This window comes from Phyllobates terribilis, unplaced genomic scaffold, assembly GCF_046119375.1.
Source record: "Phyllobates terribilis strain yellow unplaced genomic scaffold, ASM4611937v1 Scaffold_5__5_contigs__length_657084704, whole genome shotgun sequence".
In the NCBI taxonomy this organism is placed as follows: Eukaryota; Metazoa; Chordata; class Amphibia; order Anura; family Dendrobatidae; genus Phyllobates; species Phyllobates terribilis.
In genome coordinates this window covers 91253779-91271027 of record NW_027362765.1, presented here as the reverse complement: position 1 = coordinate 91271027, position 17249 = coordinate 91253779, and positions in this window count along the sequence as shown.

The following is a 17249-nucleotide window of genomic DNA, read 5'->3' as shown; positions in this document are numbered from 1 at the left end:
GCATCCCTTCTCCTACGCTGCCCTGAGGCCCCGCTCCACCTGTGGGGTGCTGCAACAACTAAGCTGCCTGATCACCAGCCTCAGAGGACTGTAGCAGCGCTGGTGAATCTCACCAGACACCACGGGTGGCGTCACAAACTTTCCCCTTTCCCATACACCTTTCCCCAATTCCTTGCTTTTAACCCCTTCCCGACCCGTGTCACACCGTTTGTGACATGGAAAACAGTTCGTTCCCGACCCATGTCACAGCGTCTGTGATATGGAGGGAAAGAGCCCCTGCAGCGCCTGCGAGCGGGGTCGCTCAGGTGTCACAGTTGCTACTGCAACTGGACATCCTGAAGTCGACCCCCCGGGGGGTGGATTAACCCCCCCGTGCCTGGGACCCCTCCGATTGGCAGTTTCACTAAAAGTGAAAATGAAACAGCCAATCGGTATGAATTAAATATTTCACCAATGAAAATTGGTGTAATATTTAAATCTGGGCATTGCCTGATGCTTACAGCATCAGCCATTGGCTGGGGGGAGTGTCACCTCTGTTCCCCCCCTCCCCCCAGATCTGATTGGGGGGCTAGCGTCACATGGATACTAGCCCCAATCAAATATGGAGGGATGGCTGAAACCTCCCAGCACCTTCCCAACCCTAGATCGTCTGCTGCGGACCCCCTGCTGCGGACCCCCTGCTGCGAACCCCCTGCTGCGGACCCCCTGCTGCGGACCCCGCTGCTGATCAGCGGTAAGTATTGCCACCACTCTCCCCGACCCCCCCCTCCACCCCCCCCGCCCCCCTCTCCACCCCCCCTCCACTTTCATACCTGCACCCCGACCTCCGCTCCCTCTGCTCCCTCTCCCACGTCTTCATCCACCGGCTGCTGCTCTCCTTCTGACAGCCGGTGGACTGTGATCACAGCAGCAGCAGGCTCAGTGTAAATGCCCTGCTCCTGTGATCAAACCCACCATCCCCCAGTCCCAGTGATATCACCCCCCACCTCCCAATAATCACCCCCTCCCCCAGTGTTCACCCCCCCGTTCCCAGTGTTCACCCCCCCTGTTCCCAGTGATCACCCCCCCCCGAAAACCCAGTAATCAGCCCCCTGCTCCTGCCAGCTCCTGCTCCCCTTTCTGCCCCAGTAATCACCCCCCGATGCTGCCGGACTCCTACCCCCCCTTGCTGCTGCCGGCTCCTGCCCCAGTGATCACCCCCCTTGCTGCTGCTTCTGGCTCCTCCATCTCCTCAGCCCCCTCCTACGTCTGACCGCCCCCTACGTCTGACCGCCACCTACGCCTGACCGGCCCCTACGCCTGACCGGCCCCTACGCCTGACCGCCCCCACACGTGACTGCAGAAGGTTACACCAAGCACACACACGTACACTCACACTATAATAAAGTTTTGATTTTTTTTTTTTTTACACACGCACAAAGCACACAAAATGTCCCGCCCGTCCCGCTCATCCCAGTCTAGGGCGTACTCAGCTGAGGAGGCTATGTCAGGTTGGTGTGTGTGTGTTGTAGTGTATGAGATTGTGTGTGTGTGTGTGTGTGTGTGTGTGTGGTGTATGCACTACAATATACCACACCGCACACCAACCTGACATGCACTACACAATGGTGTCCGCTAACAAATTGGAACCCTTTGCGTTTGGAGAGTCCCTGTGTGCCCAAACATTGGAGCTCACCAACAAGTGACCCCATTTTGGAAACTAGACCCCCCAAGGCACCTATATAGATGCATAGTGAGCACTTGGAACCCCCAGGTGCTTCACAAATTGATTGATAAAAATGAAAAAGTGAAAAAAAAACCACTTTTTTATTTTTACGGATTAATTTGCTAAGGACCTGGGGGTCCCAAGTGCTCACTATGCATCTAGATAGGTGCCTTGGGGGGTCTAGTTTCCAAAATGGGGTCACTTGTGTGGGAGTTCCAATGTTTGGGCACACAGCGGCTCTCCAAACGCAACATGGTGTCTTCTAACAATTTGAGCCGACAATTTGTTAGCGGACACCATGTTGCATTTGGAGAGCCGCTGTGTGCCCAAACATTGGAGCTCCCCCACAAGTGACCCCATTTTGGAAACTAGACCCCCCAAGGCACCTATCTAGATGCACAGTGAGCACTTGGAACCCCCAGGTGCTTCACAAATTGATTCATAAAAATGAAAAAGTGGAAAAAAAAACACTTTTTTGATTTTTACGGATTAATTTGTGAAGGATCTGGGGGTTCCAAGTGCTCACTATGCATCTAGATAGGTGCCTTGGGGGGTATAGTTTCCAAAATGGGGTCACTTGTAGGTGAGCTCTAATGTTTGGGCACACAGCGGCTCTCCAAACGGGACATGGTGTCCGCAAACAAATTGAATGGAAAATCGGCTCAAATTGTTAGCGGACACAATGTTGCGTTTGGAGAGCCCCTAATGTGCCTAAAAAGTGGAGCTCCCCCACAAGTGACCCCATTTTGGAAACTAGACCCCCCAAGGCACCTATTTAGATGCATAGTGAGCACTTGGAACCCCCAGGTGCTTCACAAAATGATCTGTGAAAACAAAAAGTACTTTTTTTTTCACAAAAATTTTCTTTTAGCCTAAATTTTTTAATTTTCACATGGGTATCAGGATAAAATGCATCCTAAAATGTGTTGGTCAATTTCTCCTGAGTACACTGATACCTCATATGTGGTCATAAACCACTGTTTGGGCGCATGGCAGGGCTCAGAAGAGAAGGAGCGCAATTTGACTTTTGGAGCTAATTTTCCATTCAAAAAGTAAAATGGCGCTCCTTCCCTTCTGAGCCCTGCCGTGTGCCCAAACAGTGGTTTATGACCACATATGAGGTATCAGTGTACTCAGGAGAAATTGACCAACAAATTTTAGGATGCATTTTATCCTGTTACCCATGTGAAAATTAAAAAATTTAGGCTAAAAGAAAATTTTTGTTAGAAAAATAAAAATGTTCATTTTTTTCTTCCATGTGGCTTTAGTTCCTGTGATGCACCTGAAGGGTTAATAATCTTCTTGAATGTAGTTTTGAGTAGCTTGAGGGGTGCAGTTTTTGGAATGGTGTCACTTTTGGGTGTTTTCTGTCATAAAGACCCCTCAAAGGGACTTCAAATTTGATGTGGTAACTAAAAAAATGGTTTTGTAAATTTTGCTGGAAAAAAGATAAATTACTGATGAACTTTGAACCCTTCAAACTTCCTACCAACATTTTTTTTTTTTCCAAAATTGTGCTGATGTAAAGTAGACATGTGGGAAATGTTATTTATTAAATATTTTGTGTCACATCACTCTCTGGTTTAGTAGAAAAAAAAATCAAAATTTGAAAATTGCAAAATTTTCAAATTTTTTCCCATATTTTTGATTTTTTCACAAATAAACGCAAATATTATCGACCTAAATTTAATACTAACATGAAGCCCAATATGTCACGAAAAAACAATCTCAGAATCGCTAGGATCCGTTGAAGTGTTCCAGAGTTTTTACTTCGTAAAGGGACACTGGTCAGAATTGACAAAAATGCCAAGGTCTTTAGGGTCAAAATAGGCTGGGTCCTGAAGGGGTTAAGAGTGACCCCAGGGTACGGCCTCGGGAGCCCCCCCAAAACTAACAACAAGGCCCGGGCCCGAGTCGTCCCCATCCCCTGGGCGCGTCATCTCTTCCTGGTGTCACGAACAGGATTCCGTGCCCGCTGCAACGACGGAGTGTTGTGCCCGTTGCCCTGGGTACTGTGCACCTTTAATCAAAAACTGTGTATTTAACTGTGGCGAAGATCGCCGCCATTGTTGTGCCGTCGAGCGGGAAGAAGGGCGTAACCGCGGGAAACTGAGAGGCGTACCTGCTGAAACGCGCGAAGCTCCGGACATGCCCCACGCCTCGACGTCAAACCAGGAAGCACCAGGTCCTGGAAGGAGCGGCGGTGAGCGCTCTGACGTAGGATGCAACCGACGCAAGGTCCTGAAGAAGACCGTCACCTGCAGAGCTGCGGCCTACCGGAAGAAAAGAAGGTAGGCCACGGTTCGCTAGGGGGGGCGCCAGAATGTCCGAAGAACAGCACAACGCTGGAATACCGGTTAACCGTCCTGATGTTCAACCCGCGCTCGGCACCGAGCAGGCCGAAGCAGCCGCTCCACCAGCAGGGCTTGTAATCCCTGTCATACCCATGGCCCTACCGTACATCTCTGGAGCGAAGTGGCTCCCCCAGTACAGCGGCAAACCAGATACCCTGTGTGGATTTAAAAGGAAAATATGCGGTATACAGCACATGTACTCTATGACAGGCAAGCAAAGAGCCGCTGTTGTATTGGGACAATTGACTGGTGCTGCAGAGCGAGAAGTAGAAACCTGAGCGGCCGCAGACCAGGAGTCAGTGTCCGCAATCTTTAAAAAGTTACAGACTGTCTTTGAGAATCGTACTGAGACAGACCTCTGGATGAGGTTCTACAACTGCTCTCAGCAACCGGAGGACAGTGTTCGGGACTATGCCTGACATTTATAAGGGGCCCTGCGAGCTCTGAAACAGGTTAGTCCAACCAGCATCGATAATGAAAACAAAATGCTGAAGGAACAGTTTATCCGGAGACTGAGGTCTCAAGAGGAGAGCAGGACTGTGCGTTGGTGGTCCCTAGATCATCCAGATGCCACCTTTGACACCCTTAAGGACATGGCTATAAAAGGACTGCAGCCCCTGGAAACAACTGCTATCCAATGTTACCAAGGAGGGGCCACCCCAGTGCCTGCAGCGTCCACCTTTTCCCCGGTGGCTGCTGAAGCCAAGGTGCAAGAAACGTCCCCTAGCGAACTGGACAGCCTACGCTCTGAAGTGCGTCAGCTGAGCAAAACCCTGACCACTGTACTGAGTGCCCTGCAGCTGCAGATGGAGCTCGAGGAAGAAGGAAGGATCCTGCTAGCCAACTGCCCTGAGGATGTCCCCTGGATGAGAAGGAGGAAGAGGACAACGCCACCCCCTGGGAGGACCAGCGACCAACGCCATCCGCCGAGGAACCCTGTCTGCCACTGCTGCCACAAGACCGGTCACGCCGTCCAGAGCTGTCCTTTAAACGAGAAAACCCTGGGGCCGAGGGCCGACACCCAGGAGTAGGCCCCCCAGGCCCATCAAACTGGTACCGCAGGTTCGTGGGCGGAAGACCTTTCCTGTCCATTGTGCCGGACGGCATCGCGACATCCGCTCTGCTGGACACAGGATCTCAGTTAACCATCATGCCTGATGTCCTCTACAAAAGGTTCTGGTCCATAGACGAACTGCACCCACCAGATCCAAATCTTTCCGTCTATGCCTCAAACGGCCTTCCCCTTAACCTAGTCGGGGTTAAGGATGTGGCAGTAAAGGTGGGAAGAGTGGAACTGAAGGACCAGGGACTAATTGTAGTAGAGACTAATCCTGATGATACAGACTTGTATATGGTACTTGGCACTAATATTGTTAGTAACTGTTTGGGAGAAGTGTTGTTCTTGCTCCAACAGATAGCTGACACTGCCAGACTAGGGCAGACAAAGGCGCTGCAGAAAGAGATCCGAGCCCTTATGTACCAGCAACAGGTAAAGCTAACCGGCGGTGAAATTTGTAATGTACGGGTGACAGACCCGGTACCCATTGTGATTCCCCCGATGAGTGAAATGCTGATCTGGTGTAGAGCAACAATAGGTCTTAAAGGACGGAGCTACCAGGCCAAACTGTACACAGTTGCCAAACTGTACACAGTAAATAACAACTCCATACACACGGCAGAGTCCTTAACCTCACCAGACGAAGTGGAGGATAATGACCCGGCAACTCAGGTGGAGGATTGGTGTCAACAGCTCCATGTTGAGACAGACACCACTCCTGCCCATCAGAAGCAGTGTGTACATCGGGTGGTTCAAGAATACGAGCAGGTATTCAGTAAGCACCCACTTGACTTTGGGAGGATTAAGGGGGTTCAACACCATATCCCCACAGGTGACCATCCACCCATCAAAGAACGTTACAGGCCTATACCACCAGCACACTACCAGAAGGCGAAGGAAATGTTGCACAACATGAAGAAGGCAGGGGTAGTAAGGGATAGTTGTAGTCCCTGGGCAGCTCCCCTAGTTCTAGTCAGGAAAAAGGACGGAAGCATGAGAATGTGTGTAGATTACAGACAAGTAAATCGCATTACACGTAAAGATGCATACCCTTTACCACGTATAGAGGAATCCCTGGCTGCCTTAAAGTCTGCAAATTACTTCTCCACCCTTGACCTCACTAGTGGGTACTGGCAAGTAGCTGTTGCTGAGGAGGATCGGGAGAAGACGGCCTTCACCACCCCGATGGGACTCTGCGAGTTCAATAGTATGCCTTTTGGACTCTGCAACGCCCCCGGAACTTTCCAAAGATTGATGGAGTGCTGCCTGGGACAACGCAACTTCGAGACTGTACTACTATACCTGGATGACGTGATAGTGTACTCCAAAACGTATGAGGACCACTTGAAGCACCTGGCGGAGGTATTTGAGTCGCTGTCCCGGTATGGGATGAAGCTGAAGCCCTCAAAGTGCCACCTGCTCAAGCGAAAGGTACAGTACCTGGGGCACATCGTTAGTCCAGAGGGAGTAGCACCAGACCCAGAGAAGGTCACTGCCATCCAGAAATGGCCGGAGCCGAAGAGCCTCAAGGAGGTACGTCAGTTCCTGGGACTAGTCGGGTATTACCAGAGGTTTGTGAAGGACTATACTAAGAAAGCGGTGCCTCTGCAAGACCTCCTGGTAGGACAGTCCAGGAGAGTCAGAAATCCCCCGTTCCAGTGGGGTAAGGAGCAAGCTGAATCCTTTAATGTGATGAAGGAGATCCTGACCGGCGAAGAGATCTTAGCCTACCCTGACTACAGCCAACCGTTCCTGCTGTACACTGATGCCATCAACGAAGGATTAGGAGCTGTACTGAGTCAGAAGCAGAATGGCAAAGAGAAGGTGATCGCCTATGGAAGCAGGAAGCTCCGCCCGACCGAGAGGAACCCGGAGAACTATAGCAGTTTTAAGTTAGGGTTCCTGGACCTGGTCTGGGCCATCACCGAGCGGTTCAAGCACTATCTAGCCTCCAGTAAATTCACTGCCTTCACTGATAACAATCCCTTGACTCATCTGGAGACAGCCAAGCTAGGAGCCATGGAGCAGCGATGGATGGCTCAGCTGTCAAATTACCAATTCACTATTAAGTACTGGGCGGGCCGCAAGAACGCCAACGCCGGTGCCCTGTCCAGGATGCCTCACCAATCGGATGACCTGGAGGAGATTGAACTACCTGCCTTTCATCGGAATGGGATGGTCCACGAGCAACGAGCCTCCAGGAGGCCTCGCGGTAAAACGTTAAACCCCCTGCCTCACTACAGCTGGAAGGAGACCCAGGACAGCGACCCGGTTGTCAGCCGTATCAAAGAGCTGATAACCCAGGTAGGTTCCTCCCTGGAGAAGGAAACGTCTCTACAAGCCAAGCAGCTGTGGAATGAGAGAAGCCGGCTGTTCATCTATAGAGAGAAGCTGTGCCGGAGGTACGTCAATCCCAAAACCCATGAGATGGTATGGCAGATAGTGGTGCCCAAGACAGACATCCAGATGGTGTTGGAAGCCTACCACGATCAGGCGGGGCACTTTGGCTGGAAGAAGCTAGATACCCTGCTGAAGTGTCGGTTTTATTGGGTAGGAATGCGCAGTTCCATTGAGAGGTGGTGCCGGAATTGTGGACCCTGTAGCCTCAGAAGAAAAGACTACAGCAGCCAGAAGGCACCGCTGCAACCCATTAAGACAACTCGACCTTTGGAGATCGTGGCCCTGGATCATGTCAAGCTGTCACCCAGCAGGTCAGGATATTCCTATGCCCTGACCATGGTGGATCACTACTCCCGGTTCCTGGTGGTCACTCTCGTCAAGGACCTGACGGCAGAAACTGCAGCGAAGACGTTTCAGGCGTACTTCTGCAGGCCCCATGGATACCCGGAGCAAGTGCTGACTGATCAAGGCTCAGCCTTTGAAGCCGAATTGTTCAAGGAGTTCTGCCATCTGTACGGGTGTAAAAAGATCCGGACTACACCGTACCACCCCCAAACCAACGGTCTCTGAGAAAAGATGAATAACATCGTCATTGACCTGCTGAAGACCTTACCACTAGAGGAGAGAAATCAATTGCCAGACCTACTACCTGACCTGGCAGATCTGTACAACCACATACCTGTGAGTTCCACCAATTGTACTCCAGCATATCTCATGCGAGCCAGACCCGGGAAGTTGCCCATGGACCTGGAGCTTGGTGTAGTAGAACCAGAAGCAGATATGTCCACTGAGGACTGGGACACGACCAGACAGGAGCAGTACAGAAGAGTACAGGCCTGTGTCGAAGACAGTCTCACTCGGGTGAGGGACAAGCAGGAAGCCCACTACAATAAAAGTGCGCCCGCAGAACCCTTCACACCAGGAGAAGTGGTGTTAAAATGGAAGAGGAGAAACCACAAACTTGATGATCAGTGGGAGAGAGAACCCTACACTGTGTTAAATTCAAGATTTGATAATAGGAAGACCTGTCTAATTAGTAGAGATGGAGGAATAACGACTGCAACGGTATCTAGAGACCATCTGAAGTTGTGTCCAGACCTGCTAAAGCCCCAAGAAGAAGTGCCTCTCACCGTACCGGAGGAACCTAAAGAAGCAGTACTCCATACTGACTTAGGAGATTTCCCGGCAGATTGGCCTCACCTAGGAGGAGCAGTAATAATACCTGTGATCCACTTCTTTCAGCAGCCAGAAGACCCTCCACAGCAAGTAGAGCCTGTAAGTGCTTCAGAAGAGCCTGCTCAAGAAGAATCCCCGGAAGAAGGATCCCCGGTTGGAGCAGAGCAAGAAGGCCCAGCCAATGGTATACTTGCCAGTACTGTAGAGAGGTTAAGGCAACCCTGCAGTTCCCCAACACTTAGAACTGACAGAATGGGAGGTAGTGCAAATACTAGTGCCTCACGCATCCCAGTACCACGTAGGTCGACACATAGCACACGAGGTCAGACCCCTGTCAGATACAGAGAGTAAAGAAGGAAACACTGACAGTGTAAATAGTTGCCCTTGGGGTATTATATTGTGTATTTTCATGTATGTATTTATTAACTTGTGTTTTGCCTTACAATGGACAATTTAAGTGAAATGGACACTTTCCCTTGTTACCTCTAGTTACCCGTCAGGGTACATAAAAAACTCTGTGGCTGAGGACTATGTTCAGCCCAAAAACTGTTTCTTGTAAATAATTGCACTCCCTGGAGTGCCCCTTTAGGTAACCTCAGAAGAAAAACCTGTCTGGTGTGGCACTAACGGAGGTCCAACTCAGGATCGCCATGCCCTGCATCCACCCCAGGGCCTACGTGGAGGGTTTTGGACAGGTCCCTCAAGCTACCAAGTCCTCTAACCTGTGAGATGGACATCCTGTCGGGGAACCTCACAGGAAGAGACTTGAATTCTCAGGTTACTTATCAAATTGTACATATCTATTTATTATGTATAATGTTTTATATGTAACGTTTAAGCAAAGTGCCTCCCATAAAGGGAAGAGTTATTGTTATTGTTATAAAAAAAGTACTTCAGTCCGGGAGTACTGAGCTTTGCTAGGGGGGAATGTGGCGCCCTGCTGCGCATTGGTGCCACAGATCCTAGAGGGGTGCATGGACGGATTCCTCCGCAAGAGGCCCTCGTAGCATTCACTCACCTCCACCTTCCACCTCAGACCACCAGAGGGAGCCCGTTAGGGATATAAATAGGGAAGGTGGAGCTAGGCAGAGCAGTCTAGAGAACAGTTTCCTCAAGGAACAGAGGTAGTTCCAGTCCCTCTAGAGAGAGTTCAGACTCATAAAGCTCAGTCAGTGAGCCTAAGGCGTGCCAACGCCATAAGAGCGGTGAAGAGTAGCGAGGCCTACTGTCAGTGTGAAGCCTAGAGAGGGCCACGAGCGCGGCCGAAGGCAAGTGGAGTAAACGAGCTACATAGGGGGCAGAGGAGCTTAACCAGCTCACCCCACAGGCATTTACCAGACACCGGGTCCGAGTCTGCAAGGATCTCTAGGACCAGCAGAAACAACCGGAATCCCTGGCGAACTACATGTCCCAGGAACACCAAAAGCTGACAGTTATACCAGGGTCAGGAGTCACTGAGGCCCAAGAGACCAGGGAGTGTGATCTCCATCAGAAGGCCCTACTACCAGGTCAGCCGGTGCAAGACAGAGACTAAGTTAGGCCTAGCTCCAGGCAGGTCACAAACTTATCAGGAAAAGGCAAGAATCAGGAGGCCCCACACCCGCTCACTGGGGAGAGTCCAGAAGTGCACCCTTCACCCTACAGTGCCCTGGATCGCGCCTGAAACACCACCAGTAAAGGTACTGAAGTGAACTGTCGTGTGTGTGCCTATTCTTCCTCTGACCCGGCTGGGTCCCCTCTGTCCTGCATCCCTTCTCCTATGCTGCCCTGAGGCCCCGCTCCACCTGTGGGGAGCTGCACCAACTAAGCTGCCTGATCACCGGCCTCAGAGGACTGTAGCAGCGCTGGTGAGTCTCACCAGACACCATGGGTGGCGTCACAAACTTTCCCCTTTCCCATACACCTTTCCCCAATTCCTTGCTTTTAAGAGTTACCCCAGGGTACGGCCTCGGGAGCCGGCCACCGCGGCATCCCCCTAAAACTAACAACAAGGCCCGGGCGCCGAGTCATCCCCATCCCCTGGGCGCGTCACATGTAAGGGTGGTGGACAATGGCTGTCGCGTTACCACCCCTGAAGACACCAATTGCATTGTATTGTGTAATGTGTGTAGTGTCCTGTGTCTTTTGTAAATATCATGATGTAATGTGCCCTGTGAAGTGTAATATATAATGTAGGATGTGATAATGTAAAGTATTATAAAATAGAGTGTATAAGATAGGATGTAGGTAAGTAACTGTAGTTTAGGTAGTGGCGTTAGGGTTACTGTTGGAACTAGCCCATAGTGGGAGGGGCTTGGTGTTAGGGAAAGAGACCACTTCCTGTAGTTAGTTAGTTGGAGTACTAATTCAAGTGCGAGTAGGAGGTGCAGAGTGAGAAGAGCTATCTTAAGGGTGAACAGGAGTGAGAGGAGAATAAGTGCATGATGGGAATAGCGTTATCCTGAAGTGACCTACGAGATACAGTGGCCTTCCAAAAAGGGGTCCTTGAATAGGACAACGAGTCATGAGAAACTCTGAGCTTGCAAATGCTGAAGGTAACGGACCTAAACAGGACTGAGTTCATAGTTCATGGGACTAGTGGGGGTCCTGAGTGGTAGATCCAGGGCGCTAGTAGTGGAAGAAATAGGACGCAGAACAGTTTAGAAAGTAGAGAGACTTGCTGATCAGGACTGTGGCGACAAGCTAGGTTGTGACAAAGTAGGGTTAAACAGTGTGCTTCACCGGCCCTGGAGTAGACTACAGTGGAAGGATACTGTGTGTATGAAAATGCTTTATACTGCAAAGGACACGTCCATAAGACTTTGTACACGCTATATCCATTGTAGATAACCCTTACCAAGACTGTGTTTTTGAACGAAAGTCTCCCTTTTTGAACTGCGGAATCCATGGCTCTGGCTGGCCAACACCACCGGCTACAGGCGGCCTGCATGGGTGCAAAGCACTCACAACACAAGTACAAACACCCTGCCAGGACCCATAGTTTCATGTAGTGTGCCGGGGGCTACATACACATAAAAAAACAGCAACTGCAACAGAGCACTGTATTGGTGTGGCATGTACACATGTAAAATTTGACTAGTAAAACAGATGTGTAAAAAAAAATATTGCTTTGTGACAAAAAACAGTTCAGACAAGAAATGCAAAATCTCAGTATTACTGCTTCTGACAAGTACGCCCATCGTCCCTGACTGGCGCTGATTGTGGATTTATTTCTGTAAAAAATATTGTGCTTTCTTGCTGCTGCTTTAAAAATGAAGAAAAAATGTGTAATTCAAGTTCAGCAGTACAAATGTCAGCTACACTTTATTGCTGATCATTCACACTTGCAGCACCTCCCCTGTCTCTCTATCAATTGAATTTCTGTATTAGTCACAGATTACTACACTCATCTTCTTCACTGCTGCAGCTGTGAAGTATCTGGAGTATTTGTCAGATATTTTAGGGCTTTCTCTTACTATCTCAATTGCAGATTTGTGAGCTCTGATGTCCTCTCACTCTCCTAAAATCACCCTAAAATGGCTGCTGCATTCCCTACCTCGGCTTTTATACAGGCTATGACAGTCCCTTCTGATTAGCTGCACTATGCCATGTGATGGTCACACCTGAGGTCAAGTAAATGTTCTGTCGCTGATGAAATCTTCTGCCATATGTAAATTGGTTGCCGCATGTTTTGGTGATTTACGCAAATCAAATTGCAAATAGTTTGAATTTTCCAGGACCAGCAATTTTTATAAAATTTGACACAAATTTGATTCATATCTCTAGAAGCTATTTGTTCTGTATTCACTTCTTTGGGCTGCTAATATTCTCAGCATGGCTTATAAGTGCTTTTTGAATATTCTTTATTGACCCATTACAAATATTTTGCTTAAACCAGGGCCGGTTCTGGTACTTTACAACGTTTAATCACTGTTATTGATTCCTTACTGTGCATTTTTTGCTATGTACAGTATATGGCTTAATAACAAGGGTAGTATTTTTGTCCACACTTATATAGAACGCCTCCCCAGGCCCAAGCAGGTCCTTGCTGTGAACAAACACAGCCTCTTAATAATAATATTATCAGTGTAGAAAACAGCAATTTTGAATGACGGGTGCAATTAATCATCTCGAGTTCTTCACCAAGAAAATCTGTCCATCACACTCATGGATTCTATGCCGGTAGCTGCGGCCACGGGGTGCTGTCCTGCACAGGAACGCTTTGTTCTCACCAGAAATGCTAAGTGTTAATATTTCCCTTCACTAAAAATATAACATTTTCAGCAATTAAACATGAACTCTTCAAGAAGAAAGCTGAATAGACTGATCATCCAGCACACAGCAGACTAATACATTCTTCAAGGTTTGCGACATTTCCAGCATTACAGACAAGTATCATAGTACAGACTATTCCTCGGGCTTATCTGAAGTTTTAAGAAATTCTTTCTGATATTTTTACAATAATGTCCACAGAGAAACTCCTTTATCAGAAGGATATGCAAAAATCTAGTTAAAGTGATGACGACTAGGTTTCACAATGCAAACACATGCATTATTAAGTAAATCTCTTAGACTTGATATGGCTTGTGTACTTACTTTAGAAATTCATGTCAGAATGGTTATATAATCTTTTCTGAAAGTTTAATCTCAGACTTGCCCAATTTAGCTGGACTGACAACTCCACTGTGCTCCTCCTCCCTGTTGCTGAATCTATGCCCTCCTAGACTAATTGACTGCTCCTCTATGCCTCTCCTCCCTGCTGCTGGATCTATGCCCTCCTAGCTTAATTGACAGCTCCGAAGTGCTTCTCCTCCCTGCTGCTGAATTTACACCCACCTAGCCCAAATGACAGCTCCTCATACCCCTCCTCCCTGTTGATGAATCTATGCCCTTCTATCCTAATTGACAGCTCTTAAGTGCCCCTCCTCCCTGCTGCTGAATCTACACCCACCTAGCCCAAGTGACAGCTCCTCATACCCCTCCTCCCTGTTGATGAATCTATGCCCTTCTATCCTAATTGACAGCTCTTAAGTGCCCCTCCTCCCCGCTGCTGAATCTACACCCACCTAGCCCAACTGACAGCTCCTCATACCCCTCCTCCCTGTTGATGAATCTATGCCCTTCTATCCTAATTGACAGCTCTTAAGTGCCCCTCCTCCCCGCTGCTGAATCTACACCCACCTAGCCCAACTGACAGCTCCTCATACCCCTCCTCCCTGTTGATGAATCTATGCCCTTCTATCCTAATTGACAGCTCTTAAGTGCCCCTCCTCCCTGCTGCTGAATCTACACCCACCTAGCCCAACTGACAGCTCCTCATACCCCTCCTCTCTGTTGATGAATCTATGCCCTTCTATCCTAATTGACAGCTCTTAATTGCGCTTCCTCCCTGCTGCTGAATCTACACCCACCTAGCCCAACTGACAGCTCCTCAGTGCCCCTCCTCCCTGCTGTTTAATCTCTGAACACCTAGCCTAATTGATAGCTTCTAATTGCCCCTCCTTTATGCTACAGAATCACCACTGACCTAGCCTGATTGACAGGTCGTCAATGCCCCTCCTCCTTGCTGTTGAATCACCACCCACCTAGCCTAATTGACAGCTCCTAAGTGCTCCTCCTCCCTGCTGCTGAATCTACACCCACCTAGCCCAAGTGACAGCTCCTCATTGCCCTTCCTCCCTGCTGCCGAATCCTCACCCACCTAACCTGATTGACAGCTCCTAAGTGCCTCTCCTCCCAGCTGCTGAATCTCCGCCACCTAGCGTGATTGATAGCTCCTCAGGGTCCCTCCTCTCTGCTGTTAACATCTAACACTGATCAACTGTCAGTCAGGCAGGGTGGGATAAGACTGCATGCACTTGGACTCTTGAGTTCACTCGCTCTTTAGCCTGATTTATGAAATATTGATTTTAAAATCAAGATTATATACAGCCATTCTGACATGAATTTTTAAAGTAAGTACTCCAGCCTCATGAGGTTTAATAAATCTGTTAAATAATGTATGCTGTTAGTATTGTTTCATTGGTCCAGCACTTGCTTTAACTGCTCATGTTAATCACAGGCTCATATAGACATTCTGACATAGATATTCAAAGTAACTACACCAGCATCATCAGGTCAAATATATCTATTTGTTAAGGCATATAGTTTGCATTGTGAAATCTGACAACAAATTTGATTTAAGTGTTATGTTATTTACCATATGGAAGACTAACATTCTAGTAAATACGACTATTACAGTTTAGCAAAAGGATATCTGTTGTGCCTGTTCAAGTAAGCCATCATCCTGCAGCGACTCTGTGCTTACTAGGCTCCTCAACATTATGACTAGTGATGAGTGAGCATACTCGCTACTGCTCGGTGCTCGCCGAGTATTTCCGGATTGCACGGGCGGGAACTCGGGTCCCCTCCCTGCATGTTTGGCACTCTTTAGAGAGCCACCATGCACTGTAATGCCATAGCCATGTTGGTTGTGGGCATTACAGTGATTGGCTGGTCACACAGCGTCATCAGGTCTATATCAGACCTGGCGCCGCCATGCTCGTCACAGTCACTCTGGATCAGACAGTGTAGGGAGAGCTGCTGCTGTGTCAGGGAGAGATTTGCTTGTGTATTAGGTAGTGTAGGGAGAAAAACCGTACATTACACATATCCAACTTAACAAACAGTCCTTCTGAGGACTAATCCATCTGCAGAGATATCAGGCAGGCGGGTGTGGCGCCCCAGAGGGTTCGACCGCCACAGGAATTCTGCACTTCTTTAATGGAGTGTGGAGTTCCTCCTCTGAGGTAAGGCCAGTGTGATGGTAGTTACCTAGCCTTTTGCATCCAACACCACATTTCCACCAGAGGGAGCTAGTATGCACTAGGTGCGGCTCCCCTGGTTACAGGGAGACTGGGGAACACAAAGTGGTAGGAACCAGTTAGTGGGCGTGGGTGGAGGAGCAGTTAGTTAGTGACACTTCTAATTTCATATTTAATTGTATGCCATCTTTGATCTTGGTTCGTTCTTTCTGGTCCTTCAATCCTTTGATGGTTCAAACCTGGTACTGTGTGGACCTGTCCTTCTTAGTGGCCGTACTGTGCTGTCATGAACTGTGTGTGATGTGACTTCCCTCCGGGAGCGCAGATCCTGTGTGGGCCTGCACCGGCTTGGGACACAGCCCTCGTACCCCGATCTTTGGGATGAGAGGTAGGTTGCAGACAAGGAATGTCTCAACCCGGCCAAGGACCAGGATCAAGAAGGCCCGGGAGCTTTAGAGTGGGGCTCCCTAGCAAATGGGTCCCGGGGAGGATGCAGACGGAGCGAAGTACGCCACCTGTCCTCGCCTACCTGATCTATTCAGAGGGATTCCGGCTGCAAGAGGGGTACCGGCCCCCAGCACCCGACCTCGCACTCTATGTCCAGGACGGGAAAGCCCGGTCAGGCCCTGAGGATCCCGCCGGGCCTCTGATGGAGAGGAATTGCCACCCGAGCCCTACACCTGAAAGGAGCTCAGAGGGAGACCTGGCCTATCTACTACACACGCACAGACGGGAAAGGGTGAAATCTGTGGTGCAGGAACACTCTGGTGTAGGGTCGCTACCGAACACTGGACCTCCTCGGAGGTAGTCGGACCCCCGTCCCTGGTGACCGCAGGACTCCGCAAGGAGCAGGGAGAAGCCTTGCGCTGCTTAAGAGAACTGTGAGTAAAGCCTTGGAAATTCATCCCTATGGCCTCCGGACTGTTCATTACGCGCCATACCAAGCGACGCGGTGCCCGTACTCCCCGCACTACTACCCCACTTCTATCCTGCCTTGCCTGCCCTGGGGCCCTGCTCCACCTGTGGGGAGCAGAGAGAACTTTAGCCACCATGACACCGGGCCTCAGCGGACTGCTAGCGGCGCTGGTGGCCCTTCACCAGACACCACAGGTGGCGTAGTCGTCAATATAAGCCACTCAATCCGGACAAGCCCACACCATCTCTTTCTAATGTGACGGCCCTGAGCAAGGGTCGGGCCCGGGCCACGGCTGCATCCCATCTCTTCAACACAGGGCCCGAAACCGAGTCCCCCAACACCCAGGGTAAAACACGGGCTTTCTGAGTAGAGGCGTCACACAGGATGTATAGGCAGGCAGGCAGTGTATAGAGCAGACTGCAGTGCATATAGCACAAGAGGCTCCATTCCAATTCTGCCTTCTGCTGCTGTTAGATATTTCTATACAAAGGCCCAGGTCTCAGGGGCCAGGAATACTTTTCTTTGGATTTTAATCCTCATTATTTGCAAAGCAATCCAGATAACACCATTTTTTCGGCGCCATTTGCTTGTTGGCACTACAGAATACAGCCAAGTCCTTTCCATATTAGAGCGCTAGAAATCCAGCTTTAAAAAACTGCGTTTTCTCCGTCAAGCGGATCACATATACGTTGTTAGAAAATACTGCCATTTCTGGCCTCCATTAAAAATTTCCTTTAGTGTGTCAGTGAAGCAATTCACACCAGTTTGAGGTTCAAACTACTTACCTACAGGCCAGGTATTTAAAACTCTGTTTTCTCCGTCACACGGATAACATATAAGTTCGCTCCAAACTTGGTCA